The 21,270-nt window shown below is 32.2% G+C and overlaps 1 protein-coding gene across 4 annotated transcripts in view; it reads left to right on the forward strand.

Moving 5' to 3' along the window:
* Window positions 1–21,270, forward strand: part of Hr3 (nuclear hormone receptor 3 ROR-beta) — a 126,528-nt gene that overhangs the window by 45,313 nt on the left and 59,945 nt on the right. The gene's annotated exons all lie outside the window — the stretch shown is intronic.

Consider the following 21,270-nt stretch of genomic DNA (forward strand, 5'->3'; position numbering starts at 1 on the left):
AAGTACCAGGCTACTAGGATAGCATAAACATGTGACAGGTCGTTCTAAACCAAACGCAAGAAAAAGTTGCCTGGCCAAGACCCATATAGCCGGTACTTCGATGCGCGCTCGCCACGTCTTGCTACTTAGCAACCTTCATAGTTTGTTGACATCTGTCTTGACGCCATTTTAGATATTTATAAGGCCGTCTTCTTTATTTAGACATAAATTACCGTACGGGAGGACGTTTCTGTGTTTGTTAGATATTTTGAGATAAGATCAAAACGGTTTATACAATTATTTGGTGCCATAAGGTTGTTATGAATTCTGAATATAAATCATGTAATAGTTAGTACATGTCAGTTTTTCCTTAATTATAAATTTGAACATGCAAACAGTAAAGAAGTTAAACATAATCAACATTTTATGCAATTTATACGTCGTAATAGTTTGCTCAAAACTATTTCTGTTTATGCAAATAAATAATCATTGTTTCACTATAGAAAATCATGAAAATTTTGTAAATGTTATATCAGCACACTAACCAATATAAAATTAAATATCAGGCATACACATTTTCTAACGAATCATCAACTCAAACAACATTGTAATACTCTCGCATCACACTGCACACAAATTATCTCATAATATTAACAGTATAAATTATAAAACATAACATTTAGCACACAGCCTTCTAAATAAAATCTAAAAGTATCAAATCAATTCAATCGCACTTCACACATGTGCATGCGTGAAACATGCGCTACAATATGATATGATAATATTCGTAGGTATGTGTGCGTGTGCCGTGTTCAATACTTACCGTTCTATTTTCAAATTTTAGATAACGGTCATTGAATACTGGCTGAAATATTTTTTTTGAACACAATTGATTCTAAATTTAAATTTTTTGAATTTTTGTGAACTTAAATAAATTAAATAGCCTTTTCTATAATTAAATTAGCGGAATAGTTCTGAGGGAAAATTATATGATAAAATAATTATTATAATTATTACCAGACAAACATAATAAGCTTTATTACAACAACTAGCAATGCCCTGCGGTTTCACCCGCATAGATAGCGATATCGTTACAGTGAAAAGTCTACTATATAGGTCGGACTATAGGTTTAATTTTTAATCACATGAAAATCACCTTTACCCCGTCCCGCACTACGGCCATTTTTTTTTTGTTTTAGTGGGGAAATCTTTCATAGATACCCACGGACTCCGGGGCCGTGGGTTATGTCGGATTCCTACCGACCAAAACCCCACTGTGTTCCGTCAAGACGCATATTGGTAGAATTCCTCCGTGACCCCCGCACTACGGCCTGCTCGAACAGTACACCTACTATTTTCTGTAGATTGACACTTTTAAAAATTCGTTATATCTTTTGAATGGAATATCCAATTCTTTTCATTTAAAAAGTATTTTGCTGGTATTGAAACAGTCTATAATAAAACATCATTTAATGGGATAAGGATTAATATATATGTATGGATAACATGGTTTGATTACTGTCGGCACTTCTATTTACTTTGAAAACGTAAAAAAGTTGTTGTAGTAACATAACTACTGAAGATGGACATATGGTATCGCGGACTTTCTTGTAGATATTGATCCATTCTATAATACCGTAGAACATTTTTTTGTTCTATCTTCAATAGATTCCGCAGCGCACGCGATGACAGAAGTTTTATTGAGGATTTTTTTACACCTTGGGTTACATTATTGCATTTTTGGTAAGGATCTCTAATTTTTTTGAAAATGCAATATAGCCTATGTTGCTCAGTAAAGATGCAGCTTTCTAATGGTGAAAGAATTTTTGAAATCGGTCCAGTAGTTTATGCGTGAAAACGATACATACATACATACATACATACTTACAAACTTTTCCTCTTTATAATATTAGTATAGATTACGATTCATAAACCTTGTCTCTAATTATCATTTTCTTTTACGGCAGGGTCCTTATTCCTTATTAGTTATTACATTATATGTATTAGAAATAAGGAAAAACCAATAATTCATTTCATTCAAATAATTATGAACGCCCGCGCCATTTACATTCAAAATAAGAACGCTGAAAGTTCGAAATTCGAATATTTCTACTTAGGCCAGTGGAAATTAACATTAAATTCGCAAAGCACGATGTAGATTTGAATTTTTGGTATGTTGTTTGGATCAGTTAGGGTGATGTAAATCCCAATTTGCAACTTCGAAAAAGTTGTGCTCGCTGCGCACCACGTGATAAACTGCGAAAATTTTGGACTTTTTTCACTTTTTGCTCTAAAAGTCATAAACTATGCGTTTCCGACAAGTATGATTCAGTACATAAATTAAGGTTATTAAATTTGCAACAATTTAAGCCTAACCGCAGCTCTCTAAACCTTATAACGACTAAACTGTGGCTATTCGAAGATGGTTCATTTTTCCGGAAATATTGAAATTTTTAGTTTTGCTCCCGTTTGAAGCAAAATATTGGCAAAAACCGCTCGTTCTATGAGAAGTTCGTATAATAAAGTTGTAGTGCATTTAATTTTCTTTCATAAGAGCATAGAACAAAGTCTGTGAGACAAATATTTCACACACAATATCTGAAAAACAAAAAGAAGGTAGAAATAGATTTTTAAAGAATTGAAACTGAGAGCATATAAAATCATAAAAAGAATAATACTTTTTCATTTGCAGGATAGGTAATTAACAAAATTACAAAATTTGGGAAAGTAGGAAAAAAGATTATACGCAAATAATAAACTGCGAAAATTTTGGACTTTTTTCACTTTTTGCTCTAAAAGTCATAAACTATGCGTTTCCGATAAGTATCATTCAGTACATAAATTAAGGTTATTAAATTTGCAACAATTTAAGCCTAACCGCAGCTCTCTAAATCTTATAGCGACTAAACTGTGGCCATTCGAAGATGGTTCATTTTTCCCGAAATATTGAAATTTTTAGTTTTGCTCCCGTTTGAAGCAAAATATTGGCAAAAACCGCTCGTTTTATGAGAAGGTCGTATAATAAAATTGTAGTGCATTTAATTTTCTTTCATTAGAGCATAGAACAAAGTCTGTGAGACAAATAGTTCACTCACAATATCTGAAAAACAAAAAGAAGGTAGAAATAGATTTTTAAAGAATTGAAACTGAGGGCATATAAAATCATAAAAAGGATAATACTTTTTCATTTGCAGTATAGGTAATTAACAAAATTACAAAGCTAATTAAATTTGCAACAATTTAAGCCAAACCGCAGCTCTCTAAACCTTATAACAACTAAGCTGTGGCCTTTCAAAGATAGTCGGTTTTTCCCGAAAATTTCAAATTTTTAGTTTTGCTCCCGTTTGAACCAAAATATTGGCAAAAACCGCTCGTTCTATGAGAAAGTCGTATAATAAAGTTGTAGTGCATTTAATTTTCTTTCATTAGAGCATAGAACAAAGTCTGTGAGACAAATAGTTCACTCACAATATCTGAAAAACAAAAAGAAGGTAGAAATAGATTTTTAAAGAATTGAAACTGAGGGCATATAAAATCATAAAAAGGATAATACTTTTTCATTTGCAGGATAGGTAATTACCAAAATTAAATTTTCTACAACTTTATTTTATGACCTTCTCATAGAACGAGCGGTTTTGCCAATATTTTGGTTCAAACGGGAGCAAAACTAAAAATTTGAAAATTTCGGGAAAAACTGACTATCTTTGAAAGGCCACAGCTTAGTTGTTATAAGGTTTAGAGAGCTGCGGTTAGGCTTAAATTGTTGCAAATTTAATTATCTTTGTAATTTTGTTAATTACCTATCCTGCAAATGAAAAAGTATTATCCTTTTTATGATTTTATATGCCCTCAGTTTCAATTCTTTAAAAATCTATTTCTACCTTCTTTTTGTTTTTCAGATATTGTGAGTGAACTATTTGTCTCACAGACTTTGTTCTATGCTCTTATGAAAGAAAATTAAATGCACTACAACTTTATTTTACGAACTTCTCATAGAACGAGCGGTTTTTGCCAATATTTTGCTTCAAACGGGAGCAAAACTAAAAATTTCAATATTTCCGGAAAAATGAACCATCTTCGAATGGCCACAGTTTAGTCGTTATAAGGTTTAGAGAGCTGCGGTTAGGCTTAAATTGTTGCAAATTTAATAACCTTAATTTATGTACTGAATCATACTTGTCGGAAACGCATAGTTTATGACTTTTAGAGCAAAAAGTGAAAAAAGTCCAAAATTTTTGCAGTTTATCACGTGGTGCGCAGCGAGCACAACTTTTTCGAAGTTGCAAATTGGGATTTACATCACCCTAACTGATCCAAACAACATACCAAAAATTCAAATCTACATCGTGCTTTGCGAATTTAGGGTTTTTTAGTGTCGATTTCTACTGGCCTAACTGCTAGCTAACCACATACTAGAGCTAGTCACTCTAGCCAGTAACTAAACCGTTCAAGTCCACTAAACGCATAATATATTCGTGCCAACTCACGTGTGACGTCACTTTGTCTAAGGGCTACTGGTTTTCGAGAAACTACTAAAGGGCTTTTTGAAGTGAAAATTCTTTAGGCGCGTTGAGCGTAAAATCTTAAGATCGCGTCATGGCAATACCGTCACGTCACGGAGGATTTTGGTATCTTTGAAAGAAGTTTCACTTCTGAAACGTTCGGCTCACACGCTCTTTTTATTTATATAATGTAATACCCTAAACCTTAAAATTTTTGTGAAAAGTCTTGTCTGTTCGTTGCTTAATAATGGAGAAAATTACAGAAAAAAGAAATAAATTTCAGTTGTCACCTAGTTAAAATATGGTAATGAAAAATACTTTAAAAGCAGAGGATGGTTCTTTATGGAAATCCGTTGTGATTTATGAATAAAAATAGTAACGCCTAGCGGCCATTTGCAAAAATATTCAAGCCGTATGACTTCAAGATTTGGATTCACAATTTTTTACAACTAGCTGTGCCCCGCGGTTTTATCCGCATTGCTCCGATCACCGATGCTATCCGTCGCGTGATGATATTATATTTATATAGCCTATAGCCTTCCTCGATAAATGGGCTATCTAACACTGAAAGAATTTGTCAAATCCGATCCGTAGTACCGGAAATTTGCGCGTTCAAGCAAACGAACAAATTCTTCAGCTTCATAATATTCTTGCTGTAAATCATGTATTTCTATAGCTCATGTGTTATTCTGATGTATATTACTGTAAAGTATCATCCAAATACGTCCAGTAATTTTTGCCAATACGTGAACAAACATACTAACATACCAATCTTTCTTCTCTTGTATAGAGCTCTTGATGTTAACACATAATATCTTCTTCTATAATATAAAAATGAATCCCAAAATGTGTTGGTAAGCGCATAACTTGAGAACGGCTGAACCGATTTCGTTAATTCTTTTTTTATTATATTCCTTGAAGTACGAGGATGATTCTTATGTAGAGAAAGCATAAATATGTACCACGGGCGAATCCGGGGCGGACCGCTAGTATTGATATAGATTTACCTAAGTTTAGATGTGCGGTCACGCGTCTTATTATTTTCTTAGCGTATTTTTTTATAATAACTATTATAAGAACAAATGCCATAATTTGCCAGCCTATTTCCGTTGAATTGTGATTAAATTTATGTGAAACTCGACCTTCCGAGATGTCGAAACAGCGGCCATATTGAATTTGTCGCAACTCTTTTTTATACAATTGATAGGCGAAACCGGGTTATAAGCCTGTCCTTCAGTTGACAATAGTTTCTTAATTTACGTCGTACGGACATAAGTCTGTATATTTTGAAATAGAATATTAAAAGGAACCCAAAACTTCCGATGTAAATCACTATATTATATAAAAAAAGTCGCTTCCCGCTGTCTCTCTCTATGTATGCTTAGATCTTTAAATCTACGCAGTACATTTTGATAGACAGAGTGGTTCTTGACGCAGCTGCAGGTTTTAGTCTATAATTTGTTTAGTTAGGGACGAAACGGACGAAGCCACAGGCGAAAGGCTAGTTACTAATAAATAAATAAATAAACTTGTATAAAATTGACAGAAATTAAAATTTGATGTGAAAATTCCCAAGTATATGTCGACTAACGAATATTCGATATAACTTGTAAATACTAAATATTACATATTAATATATGCTTTTAAAGTAAAGTAAAATCTTAAAAAAGATACTTAAAATGTTCTTGGACGAAAATTCACACACCGTAATTGACAAGTCAAAAGGTCACTTCAACTGTGAACTGTGAAGTCGATGGACGCGTATTTCTTATTTATTAAAAAATACTGATCCATTGAAATGTTACATTTTTTAGCCCTAACCTTGCATTTTTAAAATAAGAAAATAATAAAACATACATACATACTTCAAGAAAATCTTTTTAATATAATATGTCAAACTGACATTTGAATTTAGGTGCACTACCACTATAATTTTGCAGAAATAAACATGACATTTTATAAAAATGTCATCATGTGAATAATATTCCAAATAAGAAAAAAAATATCCTAATAACTTTCGCTGTATCATTAAAAAAGTTAAAAATTTAAATTTCGAAATTCGCGACAGGATAGCTCTGGCCGTCTCAATTAAAACTATACGACTTTGACATTAAGTATTAAACCTTATTGCTAAGACATAAGGTTGCGTTTGGAATATGCGTAGTGACGGCTCGAAGCCAACTCAAAAGTGTGTCACAGAGTTGAACAGCCACCGCAAGGCCGGTCTATCTATGAGTGCGCAAAAGTGCGGATGTGCGACCCTTCTATCGTTTAAATCATAGCTGAGTTCCATTTTTGAATTGCTTTTTCCGAATTTCTTTTTAATTTTGGCAATGCTTTTTTGTTGTACGGCCAAGTTTCGATTGACATGTTCATTTTGATTTTTTTATGGAGGCAATTTTTTCGTATTGTTCAACGTTCGCTATTAAAAATATGTAATCTTGCCAGTTGCTACGTGTATAGATAGATGAAAATTGTGTCATTTTCTAGATAAACAATATTTAGCTTTTCCTATTAATTATAAATACCTTAAAATTTAAATATATATAAACAATATTTAGCTTTTCCTATTAATTATAAATACCTTAAAATATATAAGGATTTTAGGTAGTACTAAGTCCATATTGTACATAGTGATGTATGTACATGTCAAATGACACATCAGTCAAGTTGCCTAATGTCTAATGAACGCCTTAAATGGTACATTGTTAACGTTCATTGCTTCGATTTGTTGCATCATTAACCGACTTTAAAAGAAAGTAGTTTTGTTTGTATGTTTGTTTTGTTGTGAAAGCTTTGAATTGTTTTAATATTCGATTTAGTACAGTAATTTCATATGTGGATTTGGTAATTGGCTTTAAAGTTTAAACCATATTTTTCTTCGAATGTTGTTTATTAATATTATCATATGGTCAAACAACTATTACTTTGATCTACTGCTATGTTTCATCCGTAACTATTATTAAATCACAGATTCGCTCTTATTACTTTAGCCAAATTCCTTTTTTTTTTCTAAAATAACTAGGTACAGCTCTTCCAAAAACGTTACAAAATCACACTCAAAAATCACTGTTATTTCACAAAAATACCGTTATTAACGCGACGACGAAATCGTTGTCACAGTGCCGATAGTTTTCCCATCAGCACACAGCCTTACCTCAAGGCTGTCAATGCACGCGATAGTGACGTCATGCGCGGGAATATTAAGTCGAATCGTTTGAAGAATATGGATTTGGATAAGTATTACCGCACTATTCATACTGCTTGTTTATCTTGAGAACTGAAAAGGATATATTTGGATTTATGGATAAATGGAGGATTGTTATACTGTGGTAGGTGCTACGTTGCTGCTTGGAAGAGATACAAGTGAAGAGGTGTATGCTATACAAATATAACAGTGTGTTTATTATCTTATGGATATAAATTATGATTGAGATGTTACATAAATTATGGCTTCTTTTTTTCATACTGAACACGTTTAAATTGTTCGTATTAAGGGTTCTTAACTTAATTGTTCTTAATTTGTGGTTACAAATTTCGACAGAATATATAATTTTAATCAGCTATGATACAAACTCATAAGTTAAGTTAATTCTACAAAAAAAAAAGATTTGGGTGCTAAATAAATAAATAAAATAACTGCTATTCTTTAGAAAAAAGTACTCATGATAAAAAAAAAACTATTTTTCTGCACATTTACTACTTATAAAAGGTAAACCATGTCACACGTTTTATAGGACGCACTCATGGTTCTTTGCACTCAATAATCGATCTGCTGGTTAAGCAGCATCAAGCGCGGTTATGATGGTATAGATGGGTAATCGATGTTATTAGCAGGACTACCACGTATAAATGGTATTAGATTTTAATTATCTGCTGCTAATATTATACAGCTGAAGAGTTTGTTTGAACACGCTAATCTCAGCAACTACTGGTCCGATTTGAAAAATTATTTCGGTGTCAGATAGCCCATTCATCGAGGAAGGTTTTAGGCTATATATCATCTCGCTAAGACCAACAGGAGCGGAGCCACACGGGTGAAACCGCGAAGCGGAATTAATAATAAAGCCCTTGGAATTAATAATATTCACACTCACTTTTCTAAAACAAAAGATCACGTGAACTACCTTCTTTGCGTAACAGGAAAAATATCAAAACGTAAAAAGTCACTATAAACAAATTTTGCACGAAAAACGTTTTCACAAATAAAACAACACCTGTATTGGTGTCAATGTACGATAGTATAATGAGGTTATAGTTGTAAAATTTGCTTTTTTATCGGTCATGATAGGAGATAGTCGCGAAATTTTGTTTAGCCTAAATAATATTATTATACTAGATACAGAAGTTATTAAGAGATTATGAATGCTGTTTATTTTATTAATTAAAAAAATATTTTTTTGGCTGTCATGGTCATTCTAAGTTCCATACACGTTGACAATGTGTCGGATAGTAACCAAGTCTTACTAATATTATAAATGCGAAAGTTTGTGAGGATGTGTGTGTGTGTGTTTGTTACTCTTTCACGCAAATTCTACAGAACCGATTACAATGAAATTTAGCACACATATAGACTTGAACTTGGATTAACACATAGGATAGGTTTTATACCGGAAATCCCACGGGAGCGGGAACTATGCGGGTTTTCCTTTGAAAACGCGGGCGAAGCCGCCGGCGGAAATCTAGTACTTATATAATATAACTTATAATAAAGGTTGTTACGGATTGTACGCATACATCACCAATTTTAAAATTAAATTTTAAAACAAATAATAAAAATTATGAGGTATTAATTTAATTTAAAGCTAAATTTTTGAGAAACTTTAAATTCAAAATAAACAATATTATTTACTAATACAGTTTCCTAAATAGATTTTTCTAACCTAAAGAGTTTTAACTTCTAAATACGTAACATTAAAAAAAAGAAAAAACCGTAAAACGTGACACAAATAGGCCCGCACTCCGATCTCAACATACCATTACTGTGTAGATAAAGTGAAGGTTAATGATAAATCAATGGGAGAAATAACTGTTTTAAATGGAATTGAAGAAATGAAGATGGTAAATAGTTATTTACGCCCAGAGTGATACGCAAAAGTTGGTAATGCGATTGAGGGGTGTTAGGCGGTTAGCGAAAATTCAGCTATTCGGGCCTGAGGTAAGGGGTGAGGGGATCCGCGTTTAGTATGGTATCAACGTGCTCGAAACTAAAAATCGTAAGCGCCATTCACATTTTTATCAAAAAGTGAATGAAAATATTTAGTATTTTCTAAATATAAAACTGTTACGAAATCGAGAAGGTAAATACCTATGTATTTGTGATTTTATACGAATTATTATCGTAAAATACGGTTGTAATGACCATTTATATGATATTTTAGAGGTAACTTCAGGACTTTTTTTTATCGAGCAAAATTTTCCAATCGTGTTTTGGAAACAGTCATCAGTCAGAAATTTCAGTGCGAAAATACTTCAATATTTTCTGTTGTGTATGTTTTCTGTTTTATGTAACTTATCAAAAATGTGACTGTCTCTTTTTTCTTTCTTCGAAATACTATTTTTAGAACCATATTCTTCATTTAACTGCACTAGAGAGCTACTTCAAAATCTTTTCTTCTATTGCGTAAAATTTTCGCGTAGGTATCTATAGTTCAAGACAAGCTTGTCACGAGTGGGCTGATAAAAGCTTAAAAGTGTGGTGTGGGAAGCCTTTATTATCTCTATACTTATCGGCTTGGAACTTATACTTTTACGTGTAAATTACGTTTTTCTATGTGACTATAAACACGGCTAAAATCTTCTAAATCTTTTTCACGTTATCAACGGGAAAGTTTGTGAGTATGGTTGGATGTTATTCTGTCCCAAAAATAATATCTCTAGACTCTGTCTAATAATCTGCCTTTACCAAATTTTTATTACAAATTCGTAGTTCGGTTTCTGACAACTACTGACAATTTATTTAGCTCTGTACCTACGAAGCTACTTACTAGGTATCAAAAAATAGTATAAAAAATACATTTTTTTTAATTTGACAGCATTTATTTAATTCTGTACAATGTACATAGACTACAGAGGGAGCTACTTACTAGGTAAAAAAAAATGTGTACGTGTACTAGTGTACACACGTAAGAAGCGAAACTTCTTTAAATGACCTTATTTTTCAAAAAATAATTTACAATATGCAACTTTACAGAAATACGTCGAATCACGCGTGGTAGGGATAAGAAAAAGATGGCGCGTAACGGAAAAATGTCACGCGTAACGAAAAAATGTTACACTAAATTTTTTTCCAACCCCGATAAAGAAGTTTAACTTCAAAAATAGATTTTTTTTATTAATTTGACAGAAAACACACACGCACACAAAATCAATCAGCTCCAGACTACCGCTTAATAGCTGACCTTTAATTTAAGATGTCTTATCATTAATTACGAAAAATCATAATTATTTAAGCAAGATGATTCTCGTGTGTAATTATGCAGGATACTTGTTTGTACTTAGACATTAAAGTCGCCCTTCACCGTATTTCGTATCACGCGATTATTATAATATATACGGACATATATTTGCCTTGAAAACTTTGTATTATTGTGAATATTTTTATGCTATAGCGATAGGTTCGAATGGAGAGAAAACACGAAAAGGGGGCAACTCTACAAACTGCTGGGGCAGCTAATTTCCAAAACAATTATAAAGAATACAAAATATTATATATAAACAAATTCATATAATAACACTAATTGTAAAATAAACAATCATTAAATGCTTAAGATTGAAATTGATAAAAAATGATAATACTTTATAGACCGGGAGATACTGACACAAAATTTCGAGTCATTTGTAACAGGATGGCGGTTCTACAGGGGTCTAAGTACACAATGACAAAAAGAAAAACGATGGCGTGAACGCTGGTACCGGCGGCTTAGTCGCGTGGGCGTTAGTCGAACTCGTCGGAAAATAGCGAAAGTCAAACGATTTGTAACAGTATGGCACTTATTTTTCCTGTAAGTTTGAGTACAACAAATATAAATACAAAATTTCAAAGATCTATGTGTTGGAAATCTTCACTTATATAAAATAATAATAAATTAAGTTTTCAAGTATGACAGCACTTTTTCCCCCTACTAGAAGTATGGCAAATATAATAATGGTCACATTTTATCAAATACTCTCCAAAAATCCAAATGCAATACTGGTACAAAAAGTTTGGCGAAATAAAAATTTTTTGCAGATTTTCGGCGGTATGGCGACCATTTGGAATCGTCCGAAAAGTATGGCATGGCGATTTTCGTAAATGGCTGCACGATGATAGTTACCTGTGCAAAAGTTAGCCTGGTACAAATGGTTGAATGATTGTTTTATTTAAATCAACACATTCGCATCGGTATGGCGGGCTGTAAGTCACACCGGAAAAGTATGGCATGACACTACCGCCTACTACTTTTTTATGGGCTATCGGTAAATTCTAAAATTTTTGTGTTACAAATCGTTTGACTTTCGCTATTTTTCCGACCAGTTCGACAAACGCCCACGCGACTAAGCCACCGGTACCAGCGTTCACACCATCATTTTCCTTTTTGTCATTGCGTACTAAGACCCCTGTAGAACCGCCATCCTTGTTACAAATGACTCGAAATTTTGTGTCAGTATCTCCCGGTCTATTATGAAATACAAAATTTTGTCGTTTAAAATCCGTAAAAAATATTTCTAAATGATCAATAGATAATAAAACACAACACAAGCGAAAAAATCACACGGTAATCCGTCAAAAAGTAACAGTGAAAAATAACAGTTCAAAAATCACCGAAATAACTGTTTTAACGTTACAAACCGGTACGTTATCTAACGGTGAAAGTGTTTTTTTGACTCACGATTTTCTCCAGCGTTTTGCATACAAGTGACGAAATAGTGAATGTTGTGTATTGTCTATGATTTATATTTATTTGATTATGTAGTGGCATCCTTGTAAGATTTGCTTATGGTAGAATCAATGTCAACCATTTGGGTTTGAGGTAATAATACAACTGTATCAAATAATTGACGTAAAACTGAATTAAGAAATAATCAATTGAATTTCTACTATGTACTATCTACTAAACAATGATTTATGTAGTAGATAATGACGACACAAATCGTCGTAATATAAAAATAAAAAAAAAGACGGGTTGCACTCCGGGAGTGCCGGCAGAAGTGAAAACTTGATTATTAACGTTGAGCATGTTTGATATTTTGGAATGGCATCCGTCTTACGCATAGAATTTAGGAGCTAAAAAAAGTAGGTACCTTGTCTAAAATTTATATAATTAACAGTACATACATAATATGTACTTATCTATCTTTTTATTCTAGGGTTAGACGCTCGAAATATAAAATTGAAACAATGCCGAATAAGAATTTTCAAATAATTGCTGGTCAAAAACAATACACAAAAAAAATGATTATGTACTCTACAATAATTTAAATTTATACCAACCCGTGTCCTTGTCAAATAATAAAATAATAAACAAAAAATATAATACAATGTTTACAATCAAAAGGCACCTGCCGAAGTTTGGACATACTTCCACGTTTTCTACTTACGTAAAAAAACCCTTTTATGGAAAACATAATTTTGATTGTATCTCATTTATTACTTAGTTAATATTCAAATCATACAGCAGGTGATTTACCTAACCATATTCTAAAAAGATTAGCATAAAATTCATCGTTTCATTTAAAAATATAGATAAAAACCCCGAAGTAATTTATACATTAGCTGTGCCGCGCGGTTTCTCCCGCAATTCTCCGCTCCTGTTGTTCTTAGGGCTATATATAGCCTATAACCTTCTTCGATAAATGGGCTATCTAACACCGAAATAATTTTTCAAATCGGACCAGTAGTTCCTGAGATTTGCGCGTTCAAATAAACAAACAAACTCTTCAGCTTTATAATATTAGTATAGATTATATAATATGTATAATAGTAGTGCATCTAAATACAATCAAAAATACATGTCAGTTTTTATTAAAAAAAAGTTTTTTACTAGGACTTTATAAGCTTCAATAATTTGTATATATAGCTTTGTCATTGAAGCATCAAATATTTTTTTATCTATATTTTAATGAACAGACTTTGTTCTCGAATCTTTCGTAATTTTTGGCGCGCTTATTGTATAGATTTGAAATCATCGCCCCAAAAAACCCACGAATTCGAAAGTTAAAATATTCGTAATTTTTTGCGTGTGTGCGTTTCGGAAATCGGATATGCGCAAAAGAAAGTTTATTGACCTTATCATTATCCTGCGTCCGATTATAGATTAAAAATAAGTATATTTATATATTTAAATTCACCACAACAAATACATTTACCGTTAGTTTTATTGCTGTTTATAAAAACACATCATATAATCAGTTAACGGTCGATAATTTATTCAAAACAGTTGACAAAAATAGAATGTATAATTGGGCCATTATCTCATTGGTCATTGATAAAAACTATTCGAAATCGAAAGCGAGACTTCGGAAGTAAAACGAAAGACGCTGTGATAAGAGTGAAATCGAGATGTAAACATTTGACAATATACGTAATTCAGCCGGCCATTTTATGATGAACTCTGTCGCGTATATTTGTGTACGTAACGGTTTGACGCGCGCGGTTCATTTTAAGATGGCCGTGCGTGTGATGGTGGCAAACATGTTAGCGCGACGGAAGCGGCCGAAGTTATCCGAACTTGTTCGTAAGTAGGTCATACGCACACATAGACGAAACGCACACGCGTGCATCGACTGCGCGTGTATTTGTGTATTTTTTCGGTGCTTTCACATAACACGGATTTACGCAATATTTGCTTTTTATATTAGATTTTAATATATATTATGACTTTTGTGTTGTCCGTTCTCTTTCACGTTTTGTTATATAAGTGTGATAATAATTATTCATAACGTATTATCTATGCTACGTAATTAATTATTTGTAGAATTATTCATTTAAAATCCCTATAGACTAGACGTACATTGATATAAAATATAATATTAGGTAATGAAGGTTCATTTAAAAAAATATGTTAGGTATCTATTCAAAAAGACAAGTGAGTCTTAACTAGGTACTAAGATACGAGGTATATGTGCAATTATCCACTAAAAATATTAAAAGGAAAATCCCACAAATACCATACACAGACCATAGATAATAAAATTCACAGAACTACCAATGCTAGTAAAACCGAACGCACAGAGAATTATCTGTGAAAAATAGTACCTACTCGATTAAAATACGACATTGACCAAATTGCAATATACCGAGCTTAGGTATTGTGGCTGATATGTGTAGAATAAGTAATTGAAACGCATGGACTTCGTGCACGCGCTAGATTTTTCCCGCGGTTTCGGCCGCCATCTTGATTTTTCAACAGGGTGTGGGAAAATACTCAATATTGGAATGAGAATTCTGCTTAATAATGACGTGGTGTAACTTTTTATACGCAAATAATTTTTGATATTATAGAAGGTGTTCTAATCAAATTAATTATACATTTTTTAATGGAACAGTATATTGTTTACAACATCGTAAATCGTCATTAAACCTATTGACTGTTTATATTATCTTTAAGAATGAACCCACAACCTACATTGTTTTTTTAATTCAACATAAATCATATACTTTTAAGTCTTGGATAATATATTACGTAGAATTCGTATGCACTAATTTGGCAATATTAAAAATATCTCCATATACAAAATACCAAACTATCAGCAATATGTTTATATTTTTATTACGTTTATAAAAATAATAATTTACGACACGTATCACTAAGTTACGTAAAATCGTTCATTGCTTTGCAATAAAGTGTTTTTACTCTTACAGGATTATGTACTTTATATTAATATTTATAGCATATGTTGTTTATGTGTTAAGTATGATTATCTACAGAGTTTTAAAGATTTAATCAATATGGGCTACCTACTTTATGAGCATCATGATTCATGATGTTGAATTTTGAAGGACTAATAGAAGAATGGACGCAGAAAGTGAGAAAAAAATTATGCTACTTGTTCAAGAAGTACCTATCAGCCAACTGAAATAAATAACTATTGTAGAAAATAGTACATATATCTCGATGGTAGAAAACCGTTTTTATCATGGACATTTAATGCTTCATATGAATAGTATTTATTGTCACCAAAATTATTCGTTCGATATACATAACTGAATTTCCGGCTTTATGGTTTTCTAGAATATTCTTAGACATGCTAATTAATAGTAGGTACCTATGCTTTCTTTTCTTTGTACACAGTGGTAAAGAACTTGAAGGTCAAACAAGAGACATGACAACTACGTAATATCTAACGTAGTCATAACGTATCTCAGTGAAATCATTTTATGGTTATAATATTATTTAAATATATGAGAGGAATAATGAAAATAATAAAAAATAACTTACAGTAGGTATAAATAAAAACGTACGTACGTATTACTTCACTCGATGATAAATCCAAATTCTTGGTAACAATGTGTAATAGATATAAACATTCTTCTTTCTTCTCTATGTCTAAAAATAAATCTTCTTTTTTCAGTTACTTAGCGAATCAGTAGTATCGTGGTAATATCAGTACATTAATTTTATTAGCATTGATGTAGGCTCTGAACAACGATAGGATTCTTTCATCTTTGTTCTGAGGATGTAGGTAGATTATAATCCAACAGGAAAATTGACAGATAACAAAATGACATCTGTCATTTTTCGCCACAGAGTATATTTGTAAGTGTCAGTAATTGTCATGCTCAAAATTAGGCAAGGCTTAGTTCGTGATTAATTATACTTTCACTTAGTAAAAGCACTTTCTTTAAGTTGAATAATTGTGCATTTATTTTAATACGTATCTTAACGGTGCCTCGCCCACATTAATTTTTGATTGCGAGATGTAATTCGATCGCATACGCCTATATTATTTGTTAATACAATCTTTAATATCGTTGAATTTAATTCTTAAACCGATTCAGAGAAACTTATTAATAAATTAATTAACAAATATTTAAAGACATTACATGTACTTTAATAAATTTTACAAGATTCAATGTTAAAATTAAACATTTAATATAGTTATAGAAGAATGCCTCGATAAAGACCTATACAGATATTAAAATGCTTAGATTACAAAATAAAAGACAGATGGAGCGTTGCCGAACTAAACCGAATAATTTATCGTCATTTCCATAAAGCTATGTGTGCTGTCATTTCGCCGCTGCACTGTACGTACACGGTGCTTCTGTGTGGGTGTTATGTTACCAGAAATTGAAAATTTTCCCAAAATTTTCCCCGACTACGGAAGAAAGAGGGTTATGTTTTTCGAGTGTATCTATGTATAATATTTCTTTGGCACGTCCGTATTTCTTTGCAGTATAAACCGCTGAACCGATTTTGATTTATGAGGTGACATTGCAATCATCTGAAATATTATGGTAGTGGTGTTAGAAACGTTGGCTACATAAATTAGCTGTCAGGTTTTAATTTAAATTTTATATAAATTCTTGTTTATGATAATTTTTTTATAATATTGTAAAAAATCTATTGTTACATAAATGATAAATTTGTAATTAAATAAATTACATAAAAAAATGTTTCAAAATTACAATGATTACCTGATATTATTATCTTTTATTTTCAAAATATATGAATGCGGATAGCGGTAATTTTTAGTCGAGAACACGGGACATTTTATTTTAGAAAGAAAGAAGGAAGAAACCATTTATTCCAGTACACATAAACACACAAATTAAATTATGAATAATTAATTGGCAGTGTGAATTATGAATAATAGGTAATAGAAAACATGAATTTATGTATGGTTGCTTGCGCTAAAAAAGGAAGCCACTCAGGATACCTGAGGCATAATACCTTAACACTGATTTTTCAGTGACACCTTACGACATCCACATCCGATTTACTGGATAATAAATAAATATAATTCCTGAATAATAATAATTTTGTCATATCCATCACGGAGTTCAAATGAATTAAATCGCGGGCGAAAACGACTCTTACGTTTTTAAGCTATATAAAAGAAACAAAAAAAAGTATTATGCTTATTAAAATTATCTAATAATGATCATGAACCTTTATTGCACTATACAAACAATCACATTCACGATCGAACAATCCAACAGCACTACCCCGAAGATCTTTTAACTATTTTACCGTTTTACCCATAAAAATGGCAAATTCATTTTCAAAATACTGGCAGCATACGTTGAAGTTTTGTATTCCTTCGTATATGTAAAATTATTATTTGTATACAAAATTAAATAAGCCAAATAATCTACAGAGAACCTGTAAAACGATGTTTTATCTTTTTGTTTGTTTTCGGGAACAAATTTTACAGCGTTTTAATATCACAAGACAGCATTTTTTTACTAAAATAACAAACCCCTTTTGACGTATTGCATGACACTAGAATCGCTATAGCACTGAGGGAGTTTCGTATTCGTTTTTGATTTCGTATTTTCTTTGACAAGGGCGATGGATGATTGTCATGCTCCATCTGCCTTTTATTTTGTAATCTGAGTTAAAATGTATAATTTACGCCCCCGCCATTGCCCACTAACTTTTTTTTCTAAACGTCAAATGTCTATGACAGAAAAATGGCCGGTTATAAGCTGTATCTATGGAATGCAAATAGCACAATCAAATTGGGGCGCATCTGGTTAATAACTTTGAGTGCAACTGATTTGCGACATGGTTTTGTAACTGTGGGTGGTAAAATATAAAGACGAAGGATATTAGACCTTAGGTAAATACCAAAAAATTAATAAAAGTCTATATATCTTAAAAATAGATTTTATGAGTAAAAATGAATGGCGAAAATAATTAAATATTTTGTCTCTATAAAGATTCTGGGTTTTTATCCGTATTTCCATATTTTGCAAGTATCTACTTAACAATTTAGCTTTACATATAGGAAAAAATCGCGATACCTACCTACATAGTTTATGAGATTATTTCCCAAATATACAAATATTATTTTCCCTGTACATTGATGTAATCTATCGCAAGCGCCAAAACAAAGGACTTGCAACTTTGTATCTAATATACGTATGTAATATGTATTATATACACATATGTATGGATATGGTATACGTAATCAACTGAGCTAGGTCAGGTATTAGTTAATAATAGATCATGAATTGTTACGATGTGAATGAACGTACATATGTGATATTTTTTTCTATAGATGTTACGTTGCTATGGGTTACGTGTAAGATCTAGGTTCTTATGAGTTAGATTCGCGTTTAGAGCTAGTTCGAAGTAGGCGTTGGTAAATTGGAAGTACTAAATAGGTTATTACTTGTTATTAACTGTTAGGTAGTAGTATATGTTAGAAATTACTTTAGTAATAGCACAGATAATATTATAATACTATACGAAATAACAACTTAAGGTGTCCTTGAAGGTATTTTATAAAAAAAATAGCAATTTTGAGGCAAAAATTAAAATCTGCATTCTGTGTTACTGCGAGATAAATAATTGTGCACTATTCCTAAACATGTTTTAATTTCCATCCAAGGATTCCCTTCGTTGGGTTTTATATACTTCTTATATTAAAACATTTATTAATTTAAATAATTTATCTTACTGGCTACATTATGTGAATAGTCATAAGTTGAATCAAAGCTGTATTCAAGGTTATTTAGAAGACCTAATGTACCTAATAGTTAGTGCTTTACGAGTCTATTTTATAGACATTTCAATGTAGATATTAAGTATTTTATTTCGGGTCAGGGGTTCGTGATAGATAACAAAATTATCATTTAATACATTTAAAAATATATGTATAACGTCGAATACATTTTCCTTTAATTTTATTCGCGTGCCTTATTAAAAAAAGTTATTAAATCCCGCGTTATTTAACGAACATCTTGAACCGGCAACCTCTTAACGTGTCATTAATTAAATTTATGAAAAAAAGTAAATTCCAATTTCGAATTCACACGCCTTTGACGCAAGAATTCTAGAACCTTTAAAATCTAATCAAGGAAAAATTTAAATAGCGAACGTTAGAATCAAAGGCCTATAGCGGTGCAAAGAGTTTTCCCTTTTCAGCGCTTTTAAAAAAGTACTCATTAAGGTAGAAACCTACATACCACAAAAGGGTGTGGATGTGTGCGTTTACTGAGCACGTGTGCACACACGAGGCACGCACACTTGCGCGCGCAGTGATGTAACGCGTTGACGCCTAGCAGACATTTTTTATGGGCTCTGACGCAACGTTTTTTATACGTATGTTAGGAACGTTTCATTTTGATGCGTTTTCCTTTCGGAATGCAGCTGAAATTTATTTTTATATAATCTATTTATGTTTTGTAATTTATAACATAAATATTGTCTACCACTGAATTAAATTAGTGAACTATAGAATAGCTTAAAATAAACTATTCTAATCCTACTAAATGTAAAATTACGTTTAACAATGTTAATCATAGAATTGAATAGGCCAATTACTGTAAGCACTCCAATAAAGTACCATTGAACATTATATTAATGAAACAATTTTCTCTTTCCAGGTAAGCATCGTTATTTCACTCAAAATGGATAAGGTTTGACTGCATGTTACATCAAATGAATGGTAAATAAAATGTGATACTGTGTGAAACAGCCCTTATGATGCACACCAACACATACAAACAACTGCGTATAACTGTAAAGCAAGGCTGCACACAGACAAAACAAGGACAGGTCAACGCACTCTGTTGCCTTGCAGGAGCGAAACGGCAATACACTCTAACGCTTATGATAGAGTAGCGCGAACATACGTCACACGCTTCCGCCGCTCGGATGGGATTTTCTTGAAGCGCGACAAGGATGGCGCTATCGCGACAGGAAGAGACGGATGTATAAATATTATGTCTGTTATTTCATTTCCTTCGTTGTGATGCAATAGCAATTTACAGTATATATGCATCTATTTTGAGACAAAGCTTAATAAATTATAATTAAAGTTTTTTCACGTATAATTTAAATATCAAAGTAGATAGGTTATTGTTAAAATCAGTAATTTGTTATTTTACATTGATAAAATTCATTCAATATCGAATGATAGAAGATTTTGACTTCAATAAACATTATATCATCAATGCAGTATGGTTAAAATAATATACATACGAGTCAAATATTTTATAAAGACACATTTTAACTTCGTTCTTTTCATATTCAAATAGATAAGTAAACTTCATCCTCATTAAAGGAATTGATAAAAACGCCATCTGTTATCGGATGGCCGAACTATTGATATTATGATTTACTGTAACTATCTCCGTGTCCTCATTTCCAAGCCAGTTCTCGTTACATCGACTCATTAGCATTTTACAAACAAGCCATTCCACAAATTGACTTGAAATTTATTTTGAGGAAAACTCGATGACACTCCCACTACGCACGTCCTACTTATATTTCTATGGAAATACAAAGTCTTTTGTGGACTTCAGCCTACCAGCGAAAAAATAGGTCCAAGACATATGCCAAACGGTGTGTCATTGAACTCAAAAAGCTGCCAAACGCGCGTCCCCACGAAAATAGACCTAAACACGCGGCAGCAGCACCCAAAATTGCGCCGACACATTTTCAAAACAGGGGCCATATTGAAAAATCCTGGCGCACACTTGCGACCTTTCGTTCGAAATGAGAATCAAAAGCACGCACACATGCACACCGCGTAAGTCGCAAAGGTAATGATTACACGAAGAAAGTACGTACGAGCTTTCCCTGTGTTGTGTTACACAATCTCGGAACTCTCTTTCCAACCGCACTAGAAACTA

Source organism: Colias philodice, chromosome 28, assembly GCF_061535455.1.
Source record: "Colias philodice isolate Cphi_HAF_F1 chromosome 28, ilColPhil1 Martin Lab GWU primary, whole genome shotgun sequence".
Classification (NCBI taxonomy): Eukaryota; Metazoa; Arthropoda; class Insecta; order Lepidoptera; family Pieridae; genus Colias; species Colias philodice.